Source organism: Balearica regulorum, chromosome 8 (assembly GCF_011004875.1).
Source record: "Balearica regulorum gibbericeps isolate bBalReg1 chromosome 8, bBalReg1.pri, whole genome shotgun sequence".
NCBI lineage: Eukaryota > Metazoa > Chordata > Aves > Gruiformes > Gruidae > Balearica > Balearica regulorum.
Genome location: NC_046191.1, coordinates 32,929,564 through 32,957,426, shown reverse-complemented (window position 1 = coordinate 32,957,426; position 27,863 = coordinate 32,929,564). Strand labels below are relative to the sequence as shown.

The following is a 27,863-nucleotide window of genomic DNA, read 5'->3' as shown; positions in this document are numbered from 1 at the left end:
CCCCGTTGTATCAAATGCGATCCTAACCAGCTGCTTTCCTACGGCTGGGGTTTCCTGACAGTTTGCCTTACTCTGCCTTGGCACTCGTGCCCCTCATTCTTTCCCTGTCCTGGGCAGGCGTTCCTGCCCTGTCCGTGTGCCACTAACGGCATTCATCTGGCTCAGCAAGCTGGTTCAGGGTGCTAAGCCTTACATACATAAATAAATAGGCACAAAAAGACAAAAGTGAAAATATTTCTGCTAGTTTAGTGCCCCAAACCACTCGGAGATCAGCTGAGTATCAGCACATGAAATGGGGTACAATTACACCGGCAAGGTGAAAGAAAAGCATGAAACTGCAGTGGTGCCAGTTTAATAGAGCGGCAGCTTACATGGAAGTGCTGCCTCAGCAGACCATACAGTGCTTTCCAGGCTCTATAAAAGTTAGTATGTACTTATCTTCCATACAATCTAGACATTTTTCTTTTTTAAATGGTCCAAAGTTTTATTTCACTGAAGTTGCAACAGCAGTCGTCACTAAAGTCTACTATACTCACACGTGCGTTTGCTTGGGGGGCTCTATTTATGAGTGCTGAGCGTAGGTTTTAATTTGCTTGAGAGTCACCCAAGAGATCACACAAAACCCTTGCTAGAATATTAAGCTGTCTTAAGTTTTGGGGGGGTTTTGTATGGCTTTGATTTGAGCCATTTATCCATGAATGTTATTTACTAGGATGTTACACTATCCTCAGAAGAGCCATTATAAGGACTCGTCATTCCTCCACATATTTCATACCGCCACGCTCCCGCTCCTACCGCTCCACCTGGTACCATCCTCCTTTGGGTATTCCTTAAAGCATATGCCTGTAATAAAGCTATCTCCAAATTGGTTTGCTTCAAATCTAGCCCCTGCCAACCATTGTTCTGAAGCATACACTAGAACGGGGTTTATACATACAGTAAAACCACTAGCTCCATTACTCCTTGTCAGTTGAGGGCTTACATTTTTCAATTCTAGAGCAGTAAATCCTTTGGAAAGGCTTTCTTTCCCTATAAAATACAGAGATCTGAAAAGCAACATGACTTCAGCTAAGCTAAAACAGCACATCCAGTTAAGATCAGATGAGAATTTTGCCTCGTTTCGCTGCAGGCAGCAAGGGCTCATGCCAAGCCCGAGCCCTTGGCAGCACGCCGCAGGATCACGCCGAGGCTCTGGCCGCCCTCTGCTGTGAGCTCAGCAAAGAGCAGATCTTTGGAATGGCACCTAGGTTAGTGTTAGAAAGGGAGCGTGGCCGAGTCAGCATCACGTAGAGTGTTATCCGTTGTCAGGACAGAACCGAGAACTTCACAGGAGCCGTGCAGAGAACAGATCTCCCCAGCCAATTCTGCAATCAGAGTTCACCAGCTGCCCCCAAGAAGCAGTGAAGAGGATCATCCACATCTTCAGCGACAGCGATCTCCTCTACAGGACAAACACAAATGACACCGACCCTCCCAGGGTAAGACAGCAACCACGTCTCTCTACGTGTCAGCCCTTATCTGAGAGACACCAGTACTTCCAATTGTAAGCAATGATCACAGAATGGTTTGGGTTGGAAGAGACCTCAAAGCCCATCTAGTTCTAACCCCCTGCCATGGGCAGGGACACCCTCCACTAGCCCAGGTTGCCCAAAGCCCCATCCAACCTGGCCTTGAACACTGCCAGGGAGCCAGGGGCAGCCACAGCTTCTCTGGGCAACCTGTTCCACTGCCTCACCACTCTAACAGGGAAGAATTTCTTTCTAATATCTAATCTAAATTGACCCTCCTTCAGCTTAAACCCATTCCCCCTTGTCCTGTCACTACACTCCCTCATAAACAGTCCCTCACCATCTCTCCTGGAGCCCCTTCAGGGACTAGAAGGCCACAATTAGATCTCCCCAGAGCCTTCTCTTCTCCAGGCTGAACAACCCCAACTCTCTCAGCCTGTCCTCATAGCAGAGGTGCTCCAGCCCTCGGATCAGCTTCGTGGCCTCCTCTGGACTCTCTCCAACAGCTCAATGTCTCTCCTGTACTGGGGCCCCCAGAGCTGGACGCAGCACTGCAGGGGGGGTCTCACCAGAGCGGAGTAGAGGGGCAGGATCCCCTCCCTCGACCTGCTGGTCACACTGCTGGTGATGCAGCCCAGGACACGGCTGGCTGGCTGGGCTGCAAGCGCACACTGCCAGCTCATGTTGAGCTTCTCATCAATCAATACCCCCAAGTCCTTCTCCTCAGGGCTGCTCTCAATCCATTATGCTGCTAGTACTTCATGTACCTACAGCTACCGTCAGTTTGCCAGCACTGAACTAACTGATTACGAATTGATACAGAAGGTATCTGAAATGGCAATAACCATCCAAGTGGCATTGCTTCCCCCATCCGCATGACTTGATCTTCTCTCAGTTGTACAAAGGTTATTCAGTACTCTTCACACGCAGCTTATAAGTCCATCATTCTAGGTCTAAATGGTGGTGTGACTGATTCCCACCCTCCGTACCAAAACCCCAGCATCTGCTGTCTTTCACGTGCTGTCGTGCCACGAGCTTACGTGACCTGCTTGCCAAAAAGGCTGAAACGGCCTTCACCAAGGTCGTTTCCTTTTATCCTCGTTCAGGTACCTCAAAATGCAACCCAAGCAAGACCGCTTCTTCAGCACGGGTAGACACAGGCCTTCAAAGCATTCATCAAAGGTAAAAGTGAGACAAAGCATTCAGCAAAGGTAAAAGTGAGAAGGCATTACCAGAAGTGCTTTAAGTTTACTTGCCAGCTAAGAACAATTTCCAAAAAGGACTCTGGGAAAGAATGGCAAGTTCTCTCTGAAAGCACCACAGAAAGTTCTTATAAAAGGTCAAATTACTGACAGGGTAAGAACCTCAAAAACTGTAAAGTCTGAATGAAGCAGCAGTCATCAACCTGGACACAGCTCTGCAGGACAAGTGCACAGAGGCAGGTCTGAGACACCTGCGCAACGCTGAACTACAGCAGTGTTAAAGAACTATACAGATCACGATACAGGATTGCTCTCAGCGCTTTGAAGACGCTAACTGTGAAGCATGAGTTCAGGCAGAGGTTCTGAAGGAACTTAAAGGCTTTAACAGCTTTACAGTAGCACACTGCACGAGTTCACCTTGTGTAAGAGCTTTTCATCTAAACAATACTGAAAAGCTTCGCGGCATTAAACTGAGACATCAAGAAAGCATACAGTCAAGTTAACAGAAAATAGTAAGCGTTGTAAAAAGAAAAAAAGACCAATGTGTCAGTACTCAAAATACTTTTTGGTGTGTGAGAAAAAGCCATGAAAACACAGCTTTGCTCTTTTGTGCATCTTTAGTGGTACACATATAGCCAGGCAACTCATAGTTCTAATTGCACATTATCCGCATCCAAAATTGCCCAAAGTCACAGTAACCGCATGCAGAAGTCAAGCAGGCAAGTCAGACATTCCTCAAATCAAGCATAGTTACAAATGTATCATTCTAAATATTTACTCAGAAACTAGATCCTGCAAACAAGCCAAGTAAAGCAGAAGAAAACATATTTCCCTTTTTTTTTTTTAAACTTTGTTAGTTCTTTAGGCAAAGATTGACACATGAAATACTCCAACAGAGTATGTCTGCTCTGATGCTGAAATACGAATCTATTTTTAGCACCGATATTGGAATATTTGGGACTAGTTTGTTATGGAGGTCTCCCCGTTGCTCATTACTCAAGCTGTCCGCAGTTTTCTAGAGGTGTTGTGCGAAAGATGAAAAGCCCGATACGGGCAGAGCCAGAGAGCGTGTCTGTCTTGGGCAGTAACCACACTCTCCCGTCTCAAAAGGGGAAAGCAAACGTCAGTTCCTTCAAACCGACACGGTGATCCGAGACTTAATATTGCACACACACGTACAACTGATACCGTAGGAAAGGAAGCACGTTTAAAGGAATGGTTGCACATTACTGAACAAAGCCTGGGCTTCCTAAACTTAAATCACAAAACTCAACGTAACCACTACAGTGTTTGAGCTTGTACCTAAGCAATTAAACAAATACGACAACTTAAAGTCAGTACCAGTCCATTTGACAGAGATTAAGAGTCTCGGTACTTCCTTTCTGGGGCAAAACTGATAAAAACCATCTCCTTGGTAAATCAGCAGAGAATTCCCCAGTAACCTGAGAAAGTGGCCACTCTGAAAGGCCTTGATGTTTTTCTGTGACTTTCTGCCACACCTCCAATAGCTGCGTGGTTATATACAAGCTGAACAGCAAGCAGGCTGGGAAAACCACAAATTACCTAGTGACACACCATCACGTGTAATTACTGCGGAGGGTGATTGCAAGTTTGGCACTCCCTTAATCCTGACCACGTAAGACATCTGCACCAAATATCTGGTTTGGACAGCTGGGTGGTTTAAGAAATCTAGCAAAGGAATATGGAAGCCATTTGCCTAGCTCTCATCAACTCAGTACACTGAATTTGTTTGTTCTGGAAGAAAAAAATAAAAAGCTCTAACTAACTTGGTAGCCGAAGGAATTTCGGCAGAGCTACTAAGTCCTGTGGAATGCTCTCACCCACAGAATTCCTTCTTCTAATTCAGAGTGAGGACATTTCCCCGATACAAAACTATATCCAGGATAAAAAAAAACCACAACAAAAAACCCAAACAAACCAACCCAAGACAAACCACCACCCCAAAAACCCCAACACCTTTGGATACTTCCAAAGAACAGATAAGCTTCAGAACTAGTATGCTACAAATGAAAAAAAAAAAAAAAGAAAAAACCAAAACCCGACCACATTAACAGCAACAAAACCCCGGTATTTTAATAACAAATGTAATTACAACAGCCTTTTACCACATTCTTGTTTTGTTACACACAATGATGTGTCATCCTAGTTCTGCTGGTTTATTGGTATAATGTCAGACTTGTGCAGTGCCGCATCTTTGCGATGGGAGTAGAAGCATAGCCCTCTGGCCTAGAACTGAACAGAACAAGGTATTTTTATTTATTTCTTAATTACATCGTATACAGCTCAAGAAATATGTAGTTTCCCCCACTTTATAACACAAAGAATACCTGAGCGGCAATTATCTCCCATGTTCTTTTGTATTTATAAAGTGGACAAGTTTAACAGTAGGAATCTGAAAAATAAGGATCTGTACTCAGTAGAAGAGGCATGGTTTTTAAATGCATACCTTGAAAAATGAAGTGTGTGCAATGAAGACTTTGATATCCCCATGAAAAATCATTTTCAGAGCTGCAGTATGCAGAAGATCGCTAAATCTTTGTCAAGAAGTTGCATTTACAAAGTAATTGCTGTTTTCACCATTCACCATGCAATAAGTATCATGATTCGAGTGAAACAGTACGAACAAGAATTTAAAGGACAAACTGTGCAAGCGAGTTATTTGTATCTTCAGGCTGTCAAATAAATGTCTTATTTTCACACAATTTTGGGAAACTGATTTACTGGGATGAGTGAAAATACATGCATGGCAAAGGGTCAGGGGGAGAAGGAGGGAAGACTTCCGATGACGCGAATGGGAACTAGGTAAGGCAGCGGAGGCACCTGAGCATACGTTTGTAACGGATGTCAAGACTCACCTCAAGACGGATGTCTGATGGCGGGGAAAAAGCAAAAACCACACACTGGGCATGGTTACATACATCCATTTCATGAGTGGTGCCAGTTTAAGCAGTTCTCGCCTTGCCTTTCCATCTGAGCGCTGCTTACTAGCTACGGCAATTTTGACAGTTTTTGAGATCAGAAGACTAGTACGGGTTTCCCATATACATACACACCCTTATCTGCCCATATTTTATTTATATATAAAAATAATTTATTTGTATCAGATCTGTCTTCCAGTCTCGTTTCCTGTGCACACTCTCAAGTACTTGTACCACCACAAGTGAAGAGGTGATAAAGGACTGGGAATGACCAGCTGGGACAGCTACAACGCCTAAACTAGGATGGCTGCCAAAAGAAATTGGTGTACAATTATTCTGAAAGGGCTGTTTACTAACAGTGCTGAGCCTTGAGCTTTATCTGATTTAATGCTCTCTTCTCAAACTTCCTTCTCTGTATCCAATTCATTGTAAATTCTTCTGAAGACCTTTAGGAGTAACTACCTCCCAAGGATTGAGAAAATAAGAATAGAGTTCCTCTTAACCAGGCTCCAGCCAGCTGTCTGTCCTAAGGGCACAGAAGCAGAAGCCTTTTGTTTCCTAACAGCGAATTGGGTCCTACGCATCAGGACTTTGTCCCGCTACAGGTCACTCATGAGTTAGAAGCATTTCACACCGCTGTCTCGTCCTTTCCAGCACCAGAGTATGACATCACAGGGGCAACCAAATAAAAATACTTCTAATTGCCATCTCTCAAATTCTAGTGAACTTTTTTATTCCTCAAAAAGCTGACAAACATTCATACACAGAATCAGAAGATTTTTTTACCGTTGTTTTGACCATTAGTGTAATTAAAACGCTGCTCCACTTTTAACTGAGTGCAAATTTCTACAGCAGACTACTAAGCCCAAGCAGCTGACTCTGAAAATATAAGTTAGATAACGATTACTAACCACGGCCTAAAAAAAACCCCAAACCACCAAACAAAAAAAAACCACAAAACCTTAAAGCCTTCTGCTTCATGCTCTGAAGAACATCCTCAGCTCGTATGCAAGGTGATGGGAGCTGTGCGGATAAACACCTTGCTGAATGTTTCCAGAAGCACAAGCACCTTTGGAGATGTTGTCCCCCCCCGGCCAATGCACACCCCACTGGGCAAAGCCAACCAACAGCCTCAGGGAGCACTGGAAAAAGCCAAGATGCTCAGCGCTAGAACATGTAATTTCAAGTTTCTTCCTGAGTGATATTCCCTCGTGAGTCAGTTGCTTTTAGCTTTCAGACTCTAACCTGGGTCTAATTAAATTTAAGAACCCAAGAACTGCAGTGAGCAACTTTTACCAGATTCTTAACCAGACAGAAAAAAGCCAAACAAACCCAGCAAACTCACGTTTCCTTAATGCAGTCACTTATTTTTTTTTAATAGTTTTACAGCCACATGACTTATGACTATTAACTTTAATATGCAAACTTCAACTGAAGACAACAACTGACTGGAAGGAGGCAAACTGCACATGGAGCTTTTCTGTAGTCAGCTATTCAAATAAAAAACAGACAGTCCATGGAAACTGCAAAGCACTGTTAAGCTGCCCAACATCACCTTAGTGGAGCATCACTGAAGCTCCATCCTCAGGGGTGGCAATGGTCATTACCCTTGGATGTCAAATTTTTCACCAGTCACCTCAGGGCAGAGGCTGAAACCTGGATGAAACTCAGAGACCAAAGATTTAACAGAAGTTTTAGTGAAAGTGTGCCTTAGTAAGTGGCATATTTGTATTGTTATTTCCCATCATTATAACGCCTAAGAGCCCATGTCTCTTTTTAAGAGGAAAATAACAATGGTTAAGAAAAAGACATTATATATATTTACATTTCTTGGAAGAGAAAAGCTAGCTTGGAGATCTGCCATGGATAACATCTACTATTATCTTTTGTCAACTGCAACCAGCACTGTTTAGCTTATGGACCTCACGTGCAGGTGTCAAAGTTACTAACCAAACGCATTAACAATAAAAATCAGGTTGCTGATTAAAAATCAGTGTGCTAGTTGTTATTTGCCTTAGCACAGTAACAACTAGCACACTGTTAACTCTACACCTTTACAATCTACAGGTATAAACCACAGGATGTACAGAGTAACTTCTTCTACCCAGAGACCATTAAAATAGAACAGAATTTGTAGCAAGCCTAGATTTTAAATGGGTGATGCAGAGAACAGCCTTAGAGCTTCTCAAGCCCCTTGCACAAGTGGGACTACATCACACTCACCATGGACACCAACAGAAAAATCTACTCCCTCAGGCTGGAAATAAGAAAGCTGGGATTAAATACGGCTACAGGCTGATTATTGTTCCAAGGAAATAATCCATCCCCTCTAGTTCCACTGGTATGCCAGATGATTTTGTTTATTGCTGGGGCACAAATGAGAGGCAAAGAGACCAGAAAACTTGACTCCATGTGGCTGAAATTTAAAATAATGCCAGTGGCTATTAAATGTCCCGAGTGTAAGATGATCAACACAAAACAAGGGGTTTTTTTCCTTTCTGGGGACAAGCAAACATACAGAATCCTGGCACCTTCCTCCTCCCTTCCCTTGGTTCTTTGAACAGCCCTGGAGGTCTGTTCTCATCAGGGGGCCAGCAGCCATCATTGCTGAAACGACTTTGGCTGCCTCTAGCAGCTCTCAATGGATGATTGCCCAAATCACAAAAACCACAGCCACAGCTGGCAACTCAGCTGACAGTCCCCAGGAGAGGCCAAAGGGCTGAAAGAGCCGTGGAGATTATGTGAGTCTCTTAGAACTAGGTGGTCCGGAGATCAAGCCTCGAGCCATCCCAGTGACCTAAGTATGTGCAGAGCTGCTGCCCATGCTCTTATGCTCCTCTTCTGTGTGCAGAGGATTTTGGTTTTATGCTGGTCAGTCCAGTACAGCCAGGAGTAGAGAAGTTCATATTACCGCCTTTCTTTTCTAAAAGGACAAAGCATCAGCAGACACCAGAAAAAAGCTTTTGGTGATGCTACACAGCGTGCAAGCCTTAACTAAACTTGCTTCCCTCAGTCCACAGTCAAGACTACACAGCTGGTAAGGACTACAACCCCGGCTCCCTTCCTGTACTGCATGGGAGCAGCAACCAGTCACTGAAGCTGGCCCACGCTCTTAGCTCCCACTGAACATCTGAAAAGGTCATCAGATTACTTTCTGGTTTTGTTTATTTCCCCTTGTTAACAACAATCTAAACCGAGTAAAATTCGGTTCATAACGCTCTTTAAATTCTTTCTCCAGACTGAACTCCAGTTCAGTCCAGGCCTATTTCTGTCCCATCTCTTGGTCTGTGTATTTTGGCAATACTCCTTCAACACTTGTAACAGGGCTGGGTAAAGAACTTACACTGAAGAACAGGGCAGGAATGAACATAGCTACAGATTTTACAGTGCTGTTTTGTGATTAATAGCCTTAACATGTTGAAGTCCAATCAAATACTATTTAAAGCTCATTTTTTAATTCAAAATTTATGCTTGGTATTGCATTACAAGATGAACTTATTTACTGGAACATCTAGCAAAGATTCATTTTGAGCTGCTGCCCACACCACTGGCTGCGCTGCTGCCAGCCAGGAAGAGCCGAGCTCCACCATCGGGAGCCTCTTGGCACTGCAGGTACCGCAGCTCGCCCCTAAGGCTCCTCTTCCTTCCCTGAACTCTGGTTCCCACCATGTCCCCAAAGGTATCTCACCAGAGGAGGGGTCCACAGGCCGACTGGCAAGAAAAAGAAATCACAGCTTCTTTTATTTTTCCAGGATAGATGAATCCTATTACAAAGTCTAATTAAAAGCTTCTGCTGCTTGGAAGATTATATTCACACATTACTTCCTTCAAAGAGACTTGGAAGATCCTTGGAGAGAGCTACCTTACTCAAGCCAAGTCAGCGTTTTGATCATGAGACACAATCAACACTGAAAAAGCAACTGGCTCATTCCTGCTGAAACTGCAGCCACATTGCTTTCATGAAGGATACGGAATTACTACTAGCGCACTCAGCACCCACACCGACGTAAAAACAGACCCCGAAAGCAAAGTTACCAGCAGCAACTTAAGCATCCTGACAGCAGGACAACCTAGTGATGATAAGAAATATTCTACCTTCACGCCAGGTAGCATACAGCGATATCCCAAGCTGGGAACAGTACTTAACATGTTTCATTACTACCCAGTTACTAGTAAACCAGGAGTCAGTGTTTTCCTGAAGGAGCCATTCTCCTAACAAGCTTTACGGAGACCACAGCACTAATTGGTGCTTAAAACCATCAAGAGACCAAGGAAACAAGGACTTTCCAGAATAAGTTACCATATCAATCCTATGCTGTTCTTTAACAGGCTTATGTTCTGGTACTGCCTTCACATGGTAAAAGATAATTTATGTTTTTTAAATCATAGATGGAATGTGGTGTATCATATTTAAATGGGTCTGTTAGGGTTTCTTTGACAAGAGTTACATGACCTGGGACAAAACACAACAGCACAACTGTTAGATACAAAGCTCATACACAGCGTGGTAAGTTTTAGGGGGGTTTCTTCCGTAGAGGATAAAAGAAACACAAAAAAGTAACAACTGACCTAAGATTCCTTCAGATGCCAGACATGAATAAATTTTGCTCTGAAAATTATCAGCAAGTCGCATAATTAGTCAGTTAGCCCTAAGCAAAGATAAAAGATAATGACACTCTAACCACAGACCTACCTACACTTGCATAATGAAAACACAACTGAGTAAGTTTTCCTCAGTTTTCATATCAAGCCACCTGTCTCAAAAGAACACAAAGAAAAAGATTTTTAGAAAATTCTAGGAGAATAAAAATAAGCTTCTAAGAGATGACATCTTGCATGTGTGTGTGCATGTATATATATAGACACGTGCATGAACATCATCATTTCAACACTACAAAATGCTTTATGATGTATCCAGTTGCCATCCTTTGAGAACGGAGATTTCCAAGCATAACAAAAATAAAGTAATCTGAGACCAGCTGCTAGGAGAAAGAAGTCATGTCACGTTTGGTACAGAACTCCTAGTATTCTGCATATGAGTTTACTCTGTAACAAAATCTTTTTTTCTTTTTACTATTAAAAATACATCTGCTTTAAGTCAATGACAGAGTTTTTATTGATTTCAATGAGAACAGGCCCTAGCTCCCCTCCAAGTAATACACCATAAAATGAACTGCTAAAGGATTACCAGTGTAAAACCATTAGAAACCCAAACCGTTTCCTCTTAGCCATTACAACTGTAAATTCAAATCTCCATGCATCATTTCTAATAAACGTCCACTTCACAAAACTAATCCATAGGCAGCTGACAGAATCTGGAACTTTACGGCAGATCACATAGTCTGTATACACTGATAATTCACTCTGACAATATGCGGTTGTGAATATTACAGCCTTGGGGGTAACAATGGTTTAATAGTGTCTCAAATACTGCTGTCAATCACAGAATCACAGGGTGGTTTGGGGTGGAAGGGACCTTTAAAGGTCATCCAGTCCAACCCCCTGCACTGAGGGACATCTTCAACTACATCAGGTTGCTCAGAGCCCCATCCACCCTGACCTTGAATGTTTCCAGGGATGGGGCATCCACCACCTCTCTGGGAAACCTGTGCCAGTGCTTCACCACAAAAAATTTCTTCCTTATATATAGTCTGAATATCCCCTCTTTTAGTTAAAGCCATTACCCTTGTCCTACCACTACAGGTCCTGCTAAAAAGAATAAAGAAGCATCAATTAGTTTAACTTAAAAACATCTATTTAAAGATGTTAGAAGAAGGTCAGTTACTGGTGTACCAGGTTAAAGTGAACTTTTTGGTCCTTTTAAAAATCTATTATTCATTTTAACAGTGAAGACTTCATAAATAGTTCATTTTCTATTTCTACTTAACAGACATTTCTTGCTTCTGGTGAGGCTCTGATAAGTTGGGCCAGATGATTTTTCAAGGTCCCTTCCAACCTGGGCTGCTGTAGGATTCGATTGCACAAGAAAGTGATGGGAAAAAGCTGCAGAAAACATGACTGCAAAATTGCTTGTCTGACAGAGCCAACCTAGGCAGAAAAGGATACCGAAACATTTTAGGTTTTGTTTTTGTTTTGTTGTTTGTTTTTTTTTTTTTAAAAGTGGTTTGGATTTAAACATCAATTTAAAAAGAAAGTTATAGCAAGTTTTTCATGACAGGATAAGCCTCTCAAAACCTTAATTAAGAAGCGCTGTTTACTTTGGTAACTGATGAGTTGGCTGGAAGCAGCTCTCTCCCATCCATTAACTTTTGCCTGTAACATTTGTAATTGTCTAAAAGACACCAACAAAAACATTTTTAAGCAGCAGAAATCATTCAGTAAAGGATAAACTTATTGCAGAACTATAGGGAACGAAGCCTGAGGCACTCAAACGGGTAAGGGGAAAGGAATCACACAGCCAGGCTGAGGAGTTTCTCCACAGCTGCCAGAACAGCTTGGCAGTGACAATAGTCTTGTGTGTCTCCTTCCCTTCTGAGGGCCAAACCAGTGAAAATGCCTTGCAGCATGGCTTCTGGTTCTTCCCAGCTCTCACTTTGCAGTGCAGGCTGCATGGAGGTGGACTGGCCACACAGTCAACTCACTGGCATACTGCAGTCCCCACGAGGGTAGCTGCTGGGAGCCGTTTAACAACCACACGGTTGTTCTACTACCCCCTCTGTAGCATTGCACTTACTTCATCCGTTTAAATATGGGGGAAGAATCAAAACCCAGAACTTGTCCCCACAGTAGTCATGCAATTAATCTCTGACAATATTTGTTAAATAAATCCTGTTGCACAGAAGTCTCCGATTCCAACTGTGCTGCCGAGGATTTGGCTGCAAGCCAGACATGTTTACTTATCACTTCAGAAAGAATCTGCAAATTCACTGACCTTATGTGAGCTGCATGGTACATAAACAATCCCCCAATTCATGTCTAAGGATCATTTCTGCTGACAGCCAGTTGATGTATAAAATTGAGATCTCGGCTGGCAAAACACCTTATACTAGAACAACATCATTCTGAAAAATAAATAATCTACTGAGAAAAGACTAGAGGAGAACCAAAGCTGAAGAGAGTTGTACACTTGTTCAGAAAGCACCCATCTCAGCTCGCTTCTCCAGCCGTGAAACAGGAGTTCTGGGGTTTCCTCCCCAGCAGCTCAGCCATGCACGCAGAGCAAACCACACAGGGAACTGGTGGCAGCAGCCAGCGCGCCAGCCCAGCGTGAGCTACCTCCACACAGGAGTCAGCATCCTAAAAGCTCACCAGTCGCATTCTTCATCATCCTTCAGACTCCGCCTAAGATGTCTTGGAGGCATGCTAAGTTTTTGAAGATGATGCTGCCCTACTAAGCTGAAGGACATTGCTGGTGTCTCCAGGGAAGACATACGAACAAGAATTTCAGCAATTTAATGGATTAAAGCTGAACAGACTATAAATGTTTTGGACTCCACTGCAGAGAGACAAGCAGACTCTCAGCTTTACCCATTACTCCTTCCCACCCTCTGAGCAGGTAAAGCAAGAGCCTTTGCTAACCACTAGCAGTACTACGGTGCAATGTCTTCACTCCCTGCGTGAGCATCTACCACAACTCAAGGCGGCAGCCAAACCTGCAGGTTAGGCTCAGGATAAACTCAGAATTAAACCACCAGGAGTGTTTTACAAGAAATTATTTTTAAGGCCACAGAGCACAGCTCAGAAAAAAAAAACAAAAACCCATAGACACCTCAAGGTGACAGGGCCTGCTGCAGCAGTGCTGAGATGCCATCTACGTGTCCCAGAAGCAGCATTTGTTTCCTTTTCACTGGCAGCTCACTTACAAACACGCTGCCTTTTTGCCAACTCTTCTACACAAGCAATAACTCTAGGCAGCTCATTACAACAAGATTCATGAGAGCTTAACTGGGGAGCTACTAATCCATCCCGATTTACCCATGCTTATCTACACACCGCAGTTCAGTGCAATTGGCTGTGGTTAGCAGCGTCGGCAGGAGCAGAATCACGTTCTGCGCAGATTTCTGTCACCCCTTTGCAAAGCGCTCGTTGCCCCAGCACTGACCGCAGGGGACATGACGTTACGTATCCGAATGTGCGGTCGGATGCCTGAACAGAGCAGGAGGTTAATGGCTATAGGAAAGCTGTTTCATGGCTTTGGAAAAAGAAAAAAGGGAAATCGTGAGAATATTTCTGATCTTGATGCAGGTTTGAGTGTTCAGCAGTTTTTAGGAATCTGTGGAAGAGGGGGAAACATTACATATTATCTGTTGATTATAAAATTCCACTGAGTTTTACTGGTGTAAAAATGCAAGCACACTCCAAACTAATTCAAAAAGCAGATGTGAGGAGGGATGAGGGAAAAAAAAAAAGAGGATATTAGCTTTTTTTACCCTAAAAAGTCTTTTAAATTTTGCATAACTTAAATCACTTAAACAGGAATATGTTATGCAGAAGCCTGGTTTTCTGTTTGCTCATCTTTTAAAATCTGTTCAAAATAATGCCACTATTTATGTTCAGACAGAAGTTAGCTTAGACCAACTCATTTGCCTTGATCCCTGTATTTCCCAGTTTCACCTTCTATCTGGCATAGTCCAACAAGACCAGGATGTACTCAGCTCGCTACTAGAAAAACATGGAACTCTCACATGTAAATAAAATAATCCATTGCTAAATAATTACCAGAGTTACTTTTAAAGAATTACTAAATTTAAAAATTGAAGCATTTACCATGACTATTTTCAGTAAATTGTTCAGCCTGTTTATACAGCACAGAGCACAAAGCTTTCTTCTTTGGAAAGTTTGGATTTGTGGCCATGAAGCCATCAAGCTCCAAAAAAAAAAAAAAAAAATCAATGCTATAACCTGCCTTGTGCTGTTTATGTAGCTCAAATCAAAAGCATATTTTCTTCCAGACACAATGCAGGCCCTGAAAAAACCCCACCACTCACTCTCTGAATATGCAGGTGCTTTCAAACACACTCTGACAATGCCTACTGAGATATTTTAAGTGGTAACCACTCCCCTCACCTGTGAGCACAAAGGAAAGGTGGGTGCTAATTTCTTAGTTGCTCCAGCTTTTAGTACATTAACTGAGGATGCCACTGGGGAACATGGAAAGCATACTTTTAGTGCAGCCCAAGATTTTTGTCACTCATCATTGTTGAGAAGAAATAAAGGGGCTCACAGACTGATCTCATCAGCTCTCAATTGGTGGTGTTTTCAGGTGCCCTCTTACCAGAGTTTCCCACCCTATTTGTGCTAGTGAAGATTTGAATGGGTAGGGGCATGGTTTGAGTGTTCATCTTACATCAGCTTCTCAGCTCATATTTTTTTGTCAGACTGACACAATAATACATCTAGTATTATAATATCATTAAGACTTAAGACTTTTACTAACAGCAGCAGTTGTTCTAGATGTTACTACAGCTATGTCCACCCTCGAGTAGTTCATCGCTCCTATCATATCAGAGTTGGCAAGTGAGTGCTACTCAACCTTCTCAGAGCAAAGTCAAGTGGCTTAGCATATAAGACGGAACAATTTTTACAATTATGAGCACTTGGTAAGATTCCAGTAGAGCTAAGAATACAAAACTCATCCAAAAACTCTACACCATTGAAAATTATTCTTCTTCCTTTCTATTTTTAATAGACTGTATGAATTAATAACTTAAATGGTCCAAATTGTCACACAATGCATATGACTCATCTTTCTTTAAAGAACAAGAGCACTAGTTATACCTCTCTCAGACAGAATACATTCTTCTAGCTGAAGCTAGTCTTAAAATAGATTGAACTTGCCCTTCTGAGACTGGCACTGTTTAACATCTTTGTTGGCGACATGGACAGCGGGATCGAGTGCACCCTCAGCAAGTTTGCTGGCGACACCAAGCTGTGTGGTGGGGTCGCCATGCTGGAGGGAAGGGATGCCATCCAGAGGGACCTGGACAGGCTGGAGAGGTGGGCCTGCGCGAACCGCATGGAGTTCAGCAAGGCCAAGGGCAAGGTCCTGCTCGTGGGTCGGCGCAACCCCAAGCACGACTACAGGCTGGGCGAGGAATGGATTGAGAGTAGCCCCGAGGAGAAGGACCTGGGGGTATTGATTGATGAGAAGCTCAACATGAGCCAGCAGTGTGTGCTTGCAGCCCACAAAGCCAGCCGTGTCCTGGACTGCATCACAAGAGGCGTGACCAGCAGGTTGAGGGAGGTGATCCTGCCCCTCTGCTCCACTCAGGTGAGACCCCCCCCTGCAGTGCTGCGTCCAGCTCTGGGGGCCCCAGTACAGGAGAGACATGGAGCTGTTGGAGAGAGTCCAGAGGAGGCCACGAAGCTGATCCGAGGGCTGGAGCACCTCTGCTATGAGGACAGGCTGAGAGAGTTGGGGTTGTTCAGCCTGGAGAAAAGGCGGCTCTGGGGAGACCTTAGAGCCCCTTCCAGTCCCTGAAGGGGCTACAGGAGAGATGGTGAGGTACTGTTTATGAGGGAGTGTAGTGACAGGACAAGGGGGAATGGGTTTAAGCTGAAGGAGGGTCAATTTAGATGAGATATTAGAAAGAAATTCTTCCCTGTGAGGGTGGTGAGGCCCTGGCACAGGGTGCCCAGAGAAGCTGTGGCTGCCCCTGGCTCCCTGGCAGTGTTCAAGGCCAGGTTGGATGGGGCTTTGGGCAGCCTGGGCTAGTGGAGGGTGTCCCTGCCCATGGCAGGGGGTTGGAACTAGATGATCGTTGAGGTCCCTTCCAACCCAAACCAGTCTGTGATTCTATGGTTATAGCCTAGATTCTGTCTTTGTTCTGCTGAGGGTTGCTTGGTGCTCCTGCTGCAAGGTCTCACTGGCACAGCCTCAAGTGCTGATCTCATGCCTGACATCCTTCACAGGCAGCAAGGCTTAGAGTTCAGCCATCCAGTGACTCAAGACTTCAACCGCCCATTTCACCTCCACTTACGCACTTTTCCAAACATATGTTTCCAACAAGAGGCCTACTAGTGATAAGAGTTCTGGTTTGCTAGCTGTGCTGTCCAGGCACAGCCTAGCTGTAAAGCAAGGAAACACAGTCCTAGAACAAGAACACCTTAACTACAGACACTTTTCATCAGCATAAGCAGTGCAGATCGGAAGAAAACCTACTTCTGAATGCCACCCCCTTCAGCACCCCGTGCAGACTTCACTGCCCTGTGCGAGTCTCAGGTCAGCACGTGATAATGGAATAGCTTCCCTTCCTCAAAGAGCAGTCTCTTTAGATGGCAGCCTCTGCCAACACCCTTTCTGCTTTTGAACATCCTCTCAAGAACTTTCTCATTCCAGCCACAAGGCTTCCACCGACCGCCTGAGAAGCCAGAGCAGTTGTCCAGCCCATAACACAGTCTCTTCTAAGAAGAAAGCACAACTGATGCTGTATTTCTTGCGTCCAAAATAAGGCTCAAAACAAGAAGAACCAAAAAATACAGGTTCTTAATGGCATTCACAAACCAACCTGAAATTCCTACATACATTCATAATCAGGCTAACTTTTTTGAACACTGATGCCAAGGAACAAAGGCTCTAAGTGCATGACTAACTCTTTAAACAACAGGCTGTTGTGCCGGATTGAGGAACCATCTGGTTTTGAGAACTGCCCGCTGCTATAGTCACGGTGAAAACTGTCACTACGTGGAATTTAGGAGAGGTTCAGGTACAGACATGAATAGTGACTGAAGTCTTTCTGTGAAGCTCTCACTCGGGTTTCTGCAGTACAAAATGGCATCCCAACGATTATCGCTCAGGTTTAAATCACTAGTTCTGCCAAAGATTCTCTTTGTTGCCCAAGGCAAATCCGTAAGGCCTCACCCAGAAAAACACTTAAGCATATGTGAAAATCGTATCAAAATCAACAGAATACATACAAAAACATTCTTCGTGTTTTGCTTAACTACAGACAGTTTGTTTGTGCCCAAGGTCTAAAAACTGAAGGGTGTGGTGTTTCCCATCTCCCTTCCTTTCTTTATCCCTCATGTAAGAGCTAGATATTCTGGGCAGCATTATTTATCATCATACGAAGGTAGAGATACTGTAACAGCAGAAGTCCAACTATAAAGTTGTTAATACAACTGTTACAGATTCATTTCTGGTATAATTATGAGGACCAAGACCCCAGTGGACCAGCTAAACTATATAAAACATAGATAAAACTGTCCTAACATCTAACCTTAATAATAAACCCAATTTAACTAACAGAATAACCTAGATGATATTCCAGACGTCTGACACATGGTAAATTAAAATGCTCTGTAATAAAGTTCAGAGTACACTTCTACAAAGCTAGATTCATGTCAGGAAATACAAACAAAAACAGGAAAAATTTAATTCATCTCATTCTCCAAAGTCACATCTTGCATTTACTAAGGTCTTTCAAACACGCTATGTTGCTGATTAACAGTAATGCCTTAAGGCACAACCTTTTTCCTTTTTCTGATCTCTGGAGTTAAAAGCTGCTTTGAAATGTCACCGAGGCATACAATTCTTACTCAATGATAATGTTGGAGAGCACCCTATAATTTAAAACACCGCACTTCTAATTCACAAAATTGAGTCAAGTAGGAAAAGCACGTTGAATTCAGATCCTATCCTGAGTACAATGAAACTTCAAACAGTGCTGAAAAAATTAAAAACAGCTGAGCTAATAAAAAACAGACCCTGCTTAAACAATCTTTCATCGAGCAAATTTCACCTATGTTGTTACTCTTGGAATTTGGGAAAGTAGGAGGAGCCAGCAAGGTCTGAAGAGGAGATGGAAGGGATATTTGGGAAATATGTAATATTTAGCAAATAAAGAAAACAGACAACCACAGCCAGACTCTGACCTCAGTTATACTGGTGTAAATCCAAACTAACTTCACTGTTTGTAATGGAATTACTCTGGATTTACTCCATGTTAACTGAGATCAAAACCTGTTCAATGAGATGGAATATCGAAGTGGAAAAAATGGCTTTTACATCTACACAATGGGACATTTCATTGCAAGTAACTAAGAAACTGTTTAATGCTATGTAGCTACAACACAAAAGGTGAGATGGGCTTGAGTCATCACATAAATATCCACAGCCAAAATTTCTAGAGTTTGAAAGGTTTTATGCACTTCAAATCTGCCTCTAAACAAGCTTTATGCAAATTAAGGAGTTAATTCAAACATGCTTCACTTATTTGGGGCTGTTCTTGTTTGCTTCTTTCATCTCAAACCATACTCTTTACAAACCAAGATTCATCCCCATGAAGCAGGCATGCGACTGCATCTCTTAAGTTGCTTCCCTCATACCCTTTACAGAAACAAATCTCGTACCACTTGCTAAGCTAGAGCTCCATCTCCATAAGCTACCACACATCTCTACGCTACGCAGTATTTCTGCACCTTCCCTCCAAAAGGAAAAACACATGGGTGGGTTGAGAACTGGCTGAATGGCAGAGCCCAGAGGGTTGTGATAAGCGGCGCAGAGTCTAGTTGGAGGCCTGTGGCTAGTGGTGTGCCCCAAGGGTCAGTGCTTGGTCCGGGCTTGTTCAACATATTCATCAGTGACCTGCACGAGGGGACAGAGTGCACCCTCAGCAAGTTTGCTGATGATACCAAGCTGGGAGGAGCAGCACCAAAAGGCTGCGCTGCCATTCAGTGAGACCCGGACAGGCTGGAGAACTGGGCGGACAGGAACCAAATGAAATTCCACAAGGGCAAGTGTAGGGTCCTGCACCCAGGGGAGAACACCCCCAGGCACCAGCACAGGTGAGGGCTTGACCTGCTGGGAAGCAGCACTGCAGAGAAGGACCTGGGAGTCCTGGTGGACAACAAGCTCTCTGTGACCAGCAGTGTGCCCTCGTGGCCAGGAAGGCCAATGATATCGTGGGGGGCATTCAGAAGAGCGTGGTCAGCAGGTCGAGGGAGGTTCTCCTTCCCCTCTGCTCTGCCCTGGTGAGGCCACATCTGGAGTTCTGTGTCCAGTTCTGGGCTCCCAGTTCAAGAGAGAGAAGGAACTACTGGAGAGAGTCCAGTGGAGGGCCACGAGGATGATTAAGGGACTGGAGCATCTCTCGTATGAGGGAAGGCTGAGAGAGCTGGGTCTGGTTAGCCTGGGGAAGAGAAGACTGAGAGGGGACCTCAACAACGTTTATAAATATCTGAAGGGCGGATGTCAAGAGGAAGGGGCCAGACTCTTCTCAGTGGTGCCCAGCGACAGGACAAGGGGCAACGGGCACAAACTGGAACACAGGACGTTCCATCTGAACATGAGGAGAAACTTCTTCCCTCTGAGGGTGACCGAGCACTGGGACAGGCTGCCCAGAGAGGTTGTGGAGTCTCCTTCTCTGGAGAGATTCCAAACCCACCTGGACGCCATCCTGTGCGACCTGCTGTGGGTGATCCTGCTCTAGTAGAGGGGTTGGACTAGATGATCTCCAGAGGTCCCTTCCAACCCCTGCCAGTCTGGGATTCTGTGGGTATGTATCAGTATAGGTGGCTATGCTAAACCACCAGGAGCTTAAAAGATTTGCTTGAAGTCATACAATTGCCAAATTGTTTAAAATGCAACACACATTACTTATCTTCATAGACCATGGTTCACTTTAGGTAACAGACTGATCGTTACACTTCCAAGGGTAGGGAAAGGGCTGAGGTTTTACAGTAATGACAAGATCTTCACTTTTCTCACCCTAAGCATGCGCACCAACAGTAATATTTAGAACAAAGCTTGATACACAGAGCAGCCACATTTTCTTCTCCCATTCAACAGTCAACATTCAACAGAGACTGTCTAGATTTGCACACACACAGATCCTGTGTAACTCAATCTTTCCAGTTCAATTCAGTTCACTAGTGCTAGGGACACTCATTCCCTTCCCGCTGCAGCTATGCCAGCTGAACAAATCGCCAGCCCTGCTCTCCAGAACAGTCCTAACACGAGTCATCACATCCTCTGCTCAGCAGGAAAGAGGTTCATGCACACTCTTGCTAACCAAGTTAGCAAGTTCAAAGAGTTTCAGCAGTCTCTGCTAACCTGGACATTTTGGAATGAACCCAGAATTGCCGAGCAGCACTCATGGCTGGGGAGCAGAAAAAGCCATAATCTTGAAGATGAGGGAAGCAGAGAGCAGCACAGAGCAGTACTTCTTTTTGTCCATTACAGCTACACCTTTAAGAAAATGTATGTCCACAGATTCAGCCACAATTTCGGAGAACAAAATATCAGAGTCCGTTGGTGCGATTCAGATGCAGAACAAACTCTAGAAACGTACTCACGCATGTGGCCAACATGCAAAGTGAGAATGACCCGCGTCCCTGCTACCACCCTCACTCATGCCAAGGCAAACACCAGCCATCAGACACACTGAAAGCAGTGAGGGATAGACTTCTCCATCACCTCCTGCACAAACCTGTGTGTGGCTAACACAGCGCTCCTTTCAGAGCAAGAATACATTGCCTTCAGCAGCAACACTTTTCATCACCAGGATACAGTCTGTATACGTAAAAGATGCTCCAGACTGCCAAGAAATCTTGAGATAAAGGAGAGTGCTGAGAAGGGACACTGAACCTCTGAGGGAAAAGGGTCAATGGAAACTTTGAGGGAGGGATAGGCTGAAGGAAGAGGCAGAGAACATAAGAAGATGTGGGAGTCTGACAGATTAGGAAAGAAAGGAAAAGGAAAAGTAAACATTTCAGGGACAAATAAGTGATTTGTGGGTTTGTGGTTAACACAGAGGACTGTGACTCAGGAGTAAGTCACGTGAATTCCTTGTGCTTTCATTCAGCTTATGTAAAATTTAAAGGGGGAAGACATGACCAAAACAAAACAAACAAAAAATCCCAAACACCAAAAAACCCCCACTCATCTGAAATGCCTAAGACACTAAGATGTAAGATCTTAAGAAATATGTTATTAAATCGGGAGACAACACTCCTGGACAAGCACCACTGCCTAAGCACCATGTTATGGTCTCCAATGCTGTAGGAAAGTGCACACCGTGTCTTCCTAGTGCTGTCTGCCAGGGGCCAGCTGGGGCTTGGCTTTGCCGGTGCCGCTCGTGGGGGGCTAGCAGTACTTCTGGTACTCAAACTCTGGTAAAAGACAGTAGTTAGGGTGTGCACAGTGGTGCTAAAGATCTCTAATTAAAACCACACTACTGTTGTGTTGGTGCTGTACAAGCCAAGTAACATAAAATGGAAAAGAAGTGCCACAATGCAAAGTGATTAGCCCAAAGATTGGCAGCAATCGTGGTCTCTCTACTTGGGTGCTCCACCTATTGCTCTTTTACTTAAAACCATGTGGTTGCCTAACCATTTCACCTATTTACAGCCTAAAAAACTAGCTCTGACACTGCAGTTGCAAAGTCATAATGTCTTGAGGATTTTAGTAAATAGAAATATAAATTAGTAAGTGGGCATAAAAGAAACCACAGTACTCCTAGCTGTTCTAAGGCAGAGGAATTCATTTTTGCTGCACAGCTTTCCTCCTTTTCTGTTCCTCAATAAATTATAAGTGCAAAAGCATACTAGTTCAGTGAACTAACTAAGACCTCACTAACTAAACAAAAAGCTCTGTCCTTTGGAAAACAGACTCGGACATACCATTGTACAGCTTAAGAGAACTCAGGAAATGTTTCAGTGATATTCAGCATCCCCAGAGACACTTAACTTCAGCTCATGAAAATACGCTGGTGTCCAAAGCATGAAAATTACAATGGCTTCCTGCTTACACCCCCACCCCCCAGGCTATGAATCTAATTTAAACAAGATGGCAGGAATCCAGCAGTAACCTATAGTCATAGATTAGAGCTGCTATCCTGAGCAAACAGACCAGACATTTTGCTGGGACTACAGCAACACAAGACATTCCTTCATTTTCGTTTAATTATACAAACCCACCCCCACTCACTCCACTTCAGCAGGGTTTTTCCAGCCTGAAAACCTGTGGTCCCATTCTGCTTTTGCTACATCTCACTGCAGACAAGCTCTACTGGTTGTAATTTATCCTACAGTTATAAAGTTGATATTGGGAGTTTGGCTCTCCTATGTATCAGGCTACATGAAATTGCCTTTTAAAGCTCTCTTCGTATTTTGTAGTCCTGGGGCTGGGGGAAAAACAGCAGGGAAAGGAAGCATTACGGTTCCCGTGAAAACACTGAGCACTGAAATACAGAGCTAAAGCTCACTCCCTCTCAACTGCAATTCTGCAACAGGCTCCGCACCCGTGAGGGGACCAGCTGTCAAGAGCCAGCTCATGCAGGCACCTCAAAAGATAGTTCAAAATTCTCTCTGCACAAAGCTCGCACATCCAAGTTTATTTTGAGAGTCCCATTATGTTTTACACAGGCTCCAAACACTTACGTGCTTGATTCATTGTACCTAATATCACACACACTAACTGCTGTATTACCAAGAGCATATGGTAAGGAAGCTGCTATTCCAGAGCGAACAGATGAAACTGCTAATAGGGATACATTACTGAAAATAAATTCAACACTTTCAATTATCTTTCGTTGCATGTGATGTATGCAGCTTGTTGGCTTGGTGTCTGGGAACATGTCATTTTCAAATATGCATATATTTTACCAGTAATATTTTACAGACTGAAAACTGTGGCTAAGTATATTTTAGGAAAAGGGCTACAATTGAAGCAGAGCTGGAAAACTGCACACAGTGTCTCTGTGAAGAGGAGAACCAAGGATGCCAAAGCAAATAGAGATGGAAGAATACATGGGATACAGAACAATAAGTTAGCATATCTTCATAAACACACACAGCCTGTTTACATTTGTAGTACACATTAACAATGTGCAGCACAGCCCCCATTTGTGGCTTATCCCCACAGAGATTATCAACTTTGTAGCTGCCAGTATTACTCCTCTAGCTTACACAGAACAGTCCTCTGCTGAACACCCAAGGTTCAAACCCTGCTGACAACCTGTGGTAAAGGCAAATGGGGTGTAAGACGTTCTACATCATTAAGCATCCACCAACACCCTCCACAACACAGACTTGCAGCGGTCCCTCTGTTTATGGTGAGGCTGCCTGTACAGGCTGCCTCTGAGCACTACTCAGCTTTAGCTCAAAATGTCCTACCCAGAGCTAGGGAGGACATCATAAACTATTCCTCCATGTAAGCTAGGCTGATCTGAGCAGTCAGTGTCCATACAGTACTATGACAAACTGTATAAAAATAAAATCTTGGGAAGATCTGGAGCAGGGCGGGAAGATTAGAAAACCTCTTACTTGACTTCACACCTCCTAAATTCAGGTCTTCAACTGAACTAACCTTTGCTCATTCTGCAGCTAGCGAAAGCAAATGAGAACTCCATACTATTTAAAAATTCACAAGTGATGAATTGCTCCATAAAGGCGCCAATTTCTTTTTCTGAATTACAGAAAGAGCCTTTGGGTAGCTAGTCTTTCAGCTGAGGTTCTTCAGTTAAGGGCCTAAAGTAAAATGGGATGAATCCTGTCCTCAGCATCACTGCTTCACACGTCTTGACGTAACACGAGCCCATTCAAGTGCTTCAGAAACATGAAGTCGTTGTGCTTTTCCTCTGGCAAAACCAGGGAAAAGCTCAGCTCACATCTGCAGTTCCTAAAGAATAGGTTGGCACACATTCTTCAAAAGGCAACAGAGAAGTTTAACCATAGACCACAAGGGGACATGCGTAACCTAAACCACTCTGATCCCACTTAAAAACATAACATTGTAAACTATCCCTAGGTAAAATGCAAATCTCAGGCCCAGAGTTCACCCAACCACAACTGCACAGCATGAATTCACAATAAGCATAACTGAAGGTTCTCATAAATTAGATCTGAGAGCAACACACCTAAAACAGGAAATCCTAAACGCTGGCAATAGTTATAAAAAAAATTATATTCAACAATGTAACTGAGGGGTAAAACACATTCTCCCTGGCAGTAGTAAAGAAAGCATATGAAGCAGCCAGCCCAGAGCACATTTCATTAAATCCATCCTATTTCTTCTAACAAAACGGTTGATTATCAAGGCATGGTGAGCCGATCAAGTAACACCAGTCTCTTTCAACAGAGAAATTGTTTTGCCATTTGCAAACTGAAAAACATATGTTCCCAATATTTTCTCTGATGTACGCGTCTCCTTCAAAACCAAAGCCCACAGCACATGCCAAAAATCAAATCATTGATTGGAAAATATATACCAACTGGCATCTGAAGGTTTTCTCCATCTAAAGCATTCCTCCTGACATTCTTTAGGCCACATTCAAAATCCATTAACTAAATTAAGTATCTGCTCCTTTTCCATACTCCTTAATCCAACTGACTGAATTGAACCCACTCTAGTTATAAATTCCAAGCAGCCTCCAATACACACGCAAGAAGCGTAAAGCACAAGTCAGAAAGACTACAGAGACACATATTTCAAGTCCACACAGCATAACGGAAATAGCTCTGAGGTTCCCAACAAGTTGGTACAGCAGGATGAAGAATGTCACTGACACATAACAAAGCACAGACCCAATATAAACTCATTTTGCTCACCGTTGGTTAAAAGAAGTTGAAGCACAATTTGTACCAGCAAATGGAGTCTCATAGCTCCATGGCCCCTACGCAGGACAAGTATTGTTTACCCTCCTGCACTTAACACACAGCCCAGCTCTCCAGCAGAGAGAGCTTTCAAAAGGCACACAGACACATCCCTGTACCTGATCCAAATCAAGCTGGAACTGCTGGATGGGAGTGCAGCACATGGGGCAAGGATTAAGGATCACAGAGTCTCAGTTTCAGCAGCCTTCAGTTCTTGGGGTTTTTTCCCCTCTTTGTTCTCCTCTGAGAACTCAAGTTCCTCTCTTCACTAAAGGTATTCACTGTTCATTCCCCACCACAGAAAGGCACTGTTTTTCCACAGTTATCTTCTAGCATTGCTGCTTTAAAAGAGCAAGGCTGGCATTTCAAGACACAAATATTCTCTGGTTCACCTCCTTGTCAACTTCCCTCTATGTATTTCACTGACAATTCATCTGACAATGAACACTACTGCCTCAGTTAAAGTGAGATAAAGAGATATATAGTATTATGCATCCTTATTGGTTTCATTTCTGTGCATTCTCAGAACTAAGTACTGTTTTCTCCAGATGAGAAAGAGACAGAATATATCAATCTCAGGAAGGGACAGCTTAGTCATAGCTTAAAAGGACTTGAGGACCTGCATCAAATACCTGCTTTTTATAAATCATTAGAAGTTTGATTTGTGGGCACTTAAACCAATTCAGTAGATGCATATAAGATCAGAAATTTCTCGTTTCTTTCCATACCATAGAGCTCCCCTCAAGACCCGTAGCCAATGTGGCCCACTATCAAATAATTACTGCCATGAATAGGATTAACTTGGCTTCTACACATGACTGTGTGGAAACACAAGCTACTGCAACTTTTGAGAAATAAATGGAAAATTGGGGTGGGAAGAAGGGAAGGAGAATGAAGGAAGACAGAAAACTACAAATTCAGCTCTTACACTGTTGGTATCTACCTTCTCCCCACCGCTCGCAGTTATCAGACATCGCTACCTTCAATCAGGGTCACTACCATTCCCTGCTTCACAAGGAGGAGAAGCGCAGTCCTCAGCTGCCCAGGCAGGCAGAGATTACAGCTTCAACAGATCTTCCTTCCACACCATGTTTCAGAGGGACTGAACCATATTCACTGCTTGGGTAATTCAGGACATGGCAAAATATGTACAGCCACTTTTTATCCAGGGCAAGGGTTCACTGCTTTTTCAGTTTAACTGGCACCAGCTTGATCACTTTCTAATCTGGTGCAGTACTCTGTGATATTTGCTTTGAGATCAATCAACAAGTAGTTAAAGCAGCAGGAATAATGGGGCAGCAACTTGTGATGGGAAGACAGGGACAAATCTTTCTGTGCAGAACAGCAGCAGCTGAAAGACTAACCGGAGTTTCATACTGTCACCATGCGGATTTGTGCTGTTCTTTAACCGTGTATTCTGTGATGCACACCTACACTTCTACACTGATGTCCCAGTGAACAGCGATGAGTGGCTTCTCAACAGTTTCAGCTCACTGCACATGATCTAGAGACACAATCATATCTGAGTGGAAGTTACAGAACCTTCCCTTCTCAGCAAGGTGTGCAATCCTCCAGCAAAGTCTACATTTTGCTATCTGTTAGTCTTCGAAAATGCAATAGTAGTAAGTGATATGAAGGAAAACCTACTATACTGGGAAGTGAAAGAGTTTTTCAGGTGAATGGAGGGATAATAGAACCATAGACTGGTTTGGGTTGGAAGGGACCTCACAGCCCATCCAGTCCCACCCCCCTGCCATGGGCAGGGACACCCTCCACTAGCCCAGGTTGCCCAAAGCCCCATCCAACCTGGCCTTGAACACTGCCAGGGATGGGGCCTCCACAACCTCTCTGAGCAGCCTGTGCCAGGGCCTCACCACTCTAACAGGGAAGAATTTCTTTCTAATATCTCATCTAAATCGACCCTCCTTCAGCTTAAACTCATTCCCCCTTGTCCTGTCACTACACTCCCTCAAACAGTCCCTCACCATCTCTCCTGGAGCCCCTTCAGGGACTGGAAGGGGCTCTAAGGTCTCCCCAGAGCCGCCTTTTCTCCAGGCTGAACAACCCCAACTCTCTCAGCCTGTCCTCATAGCAGAGGTGCTCCAGCCCTCGGATCAGCTTCGTGGCCTCCTCTGGACTCTCTCCAACAGCTCCGTGTCTCTCCTGTACTGGGGCCCCCAGAGCTGGACGCAGCACTGCAGGGGGGGTCTCACCAGAGTGGAGTAGAGGGGCAGGATCCCCTCCCTCGACCTGCTGGTGACGCCTCTTGTGATGCAGCCCAGGACACGGCTGGCTTTCTGGGCTGCGAGTGCACGTTGCCAGCTCATGTTGAGCTTCTCATCAATCAATACCCCCAGGTCCTTCTCCTCGGGGCTGCTTTCAATCCATTCCTCGCCCAGCCTGTAGTTGTGCTTGGGATTGCGCCGACCCACGAGCAGGACCTTGCACTTGGCCTTGCTGAACTTCGTGCGGTTCACACGGGCCCACCTCTCCAGCCTGTCCAGGTCCCTCTGGATGGCATCCCTTCCCTCCAGCGTGTCGACCCACCACACAGCTCGGTGTCGTCGGCAAACTTGCTGAGGGTGCACTCGATCCCGCTGTCCGTGTCCCCAACAAAGATGTTGAACAGTGCCGGTCCCAGTCCAGACCCCTGAGGAACA

At 44.1% G+C, this 27,863-nt stretch overlaps 1 protein-coding gene across 1 annotated transcript in view; it reads right to left on the bottom strand.

The window, feature by feature from the left end:
- The window catches only part of HMCN1 (hemicentin 1), a 206,021-nt gene that overhangs the window by 169,811 nt on the left and 8,347 nt on the right, over nucleotides 1-27,863 (bottom strand). The gene's annotated exons all lie outside the window — the stretch shown is intronic.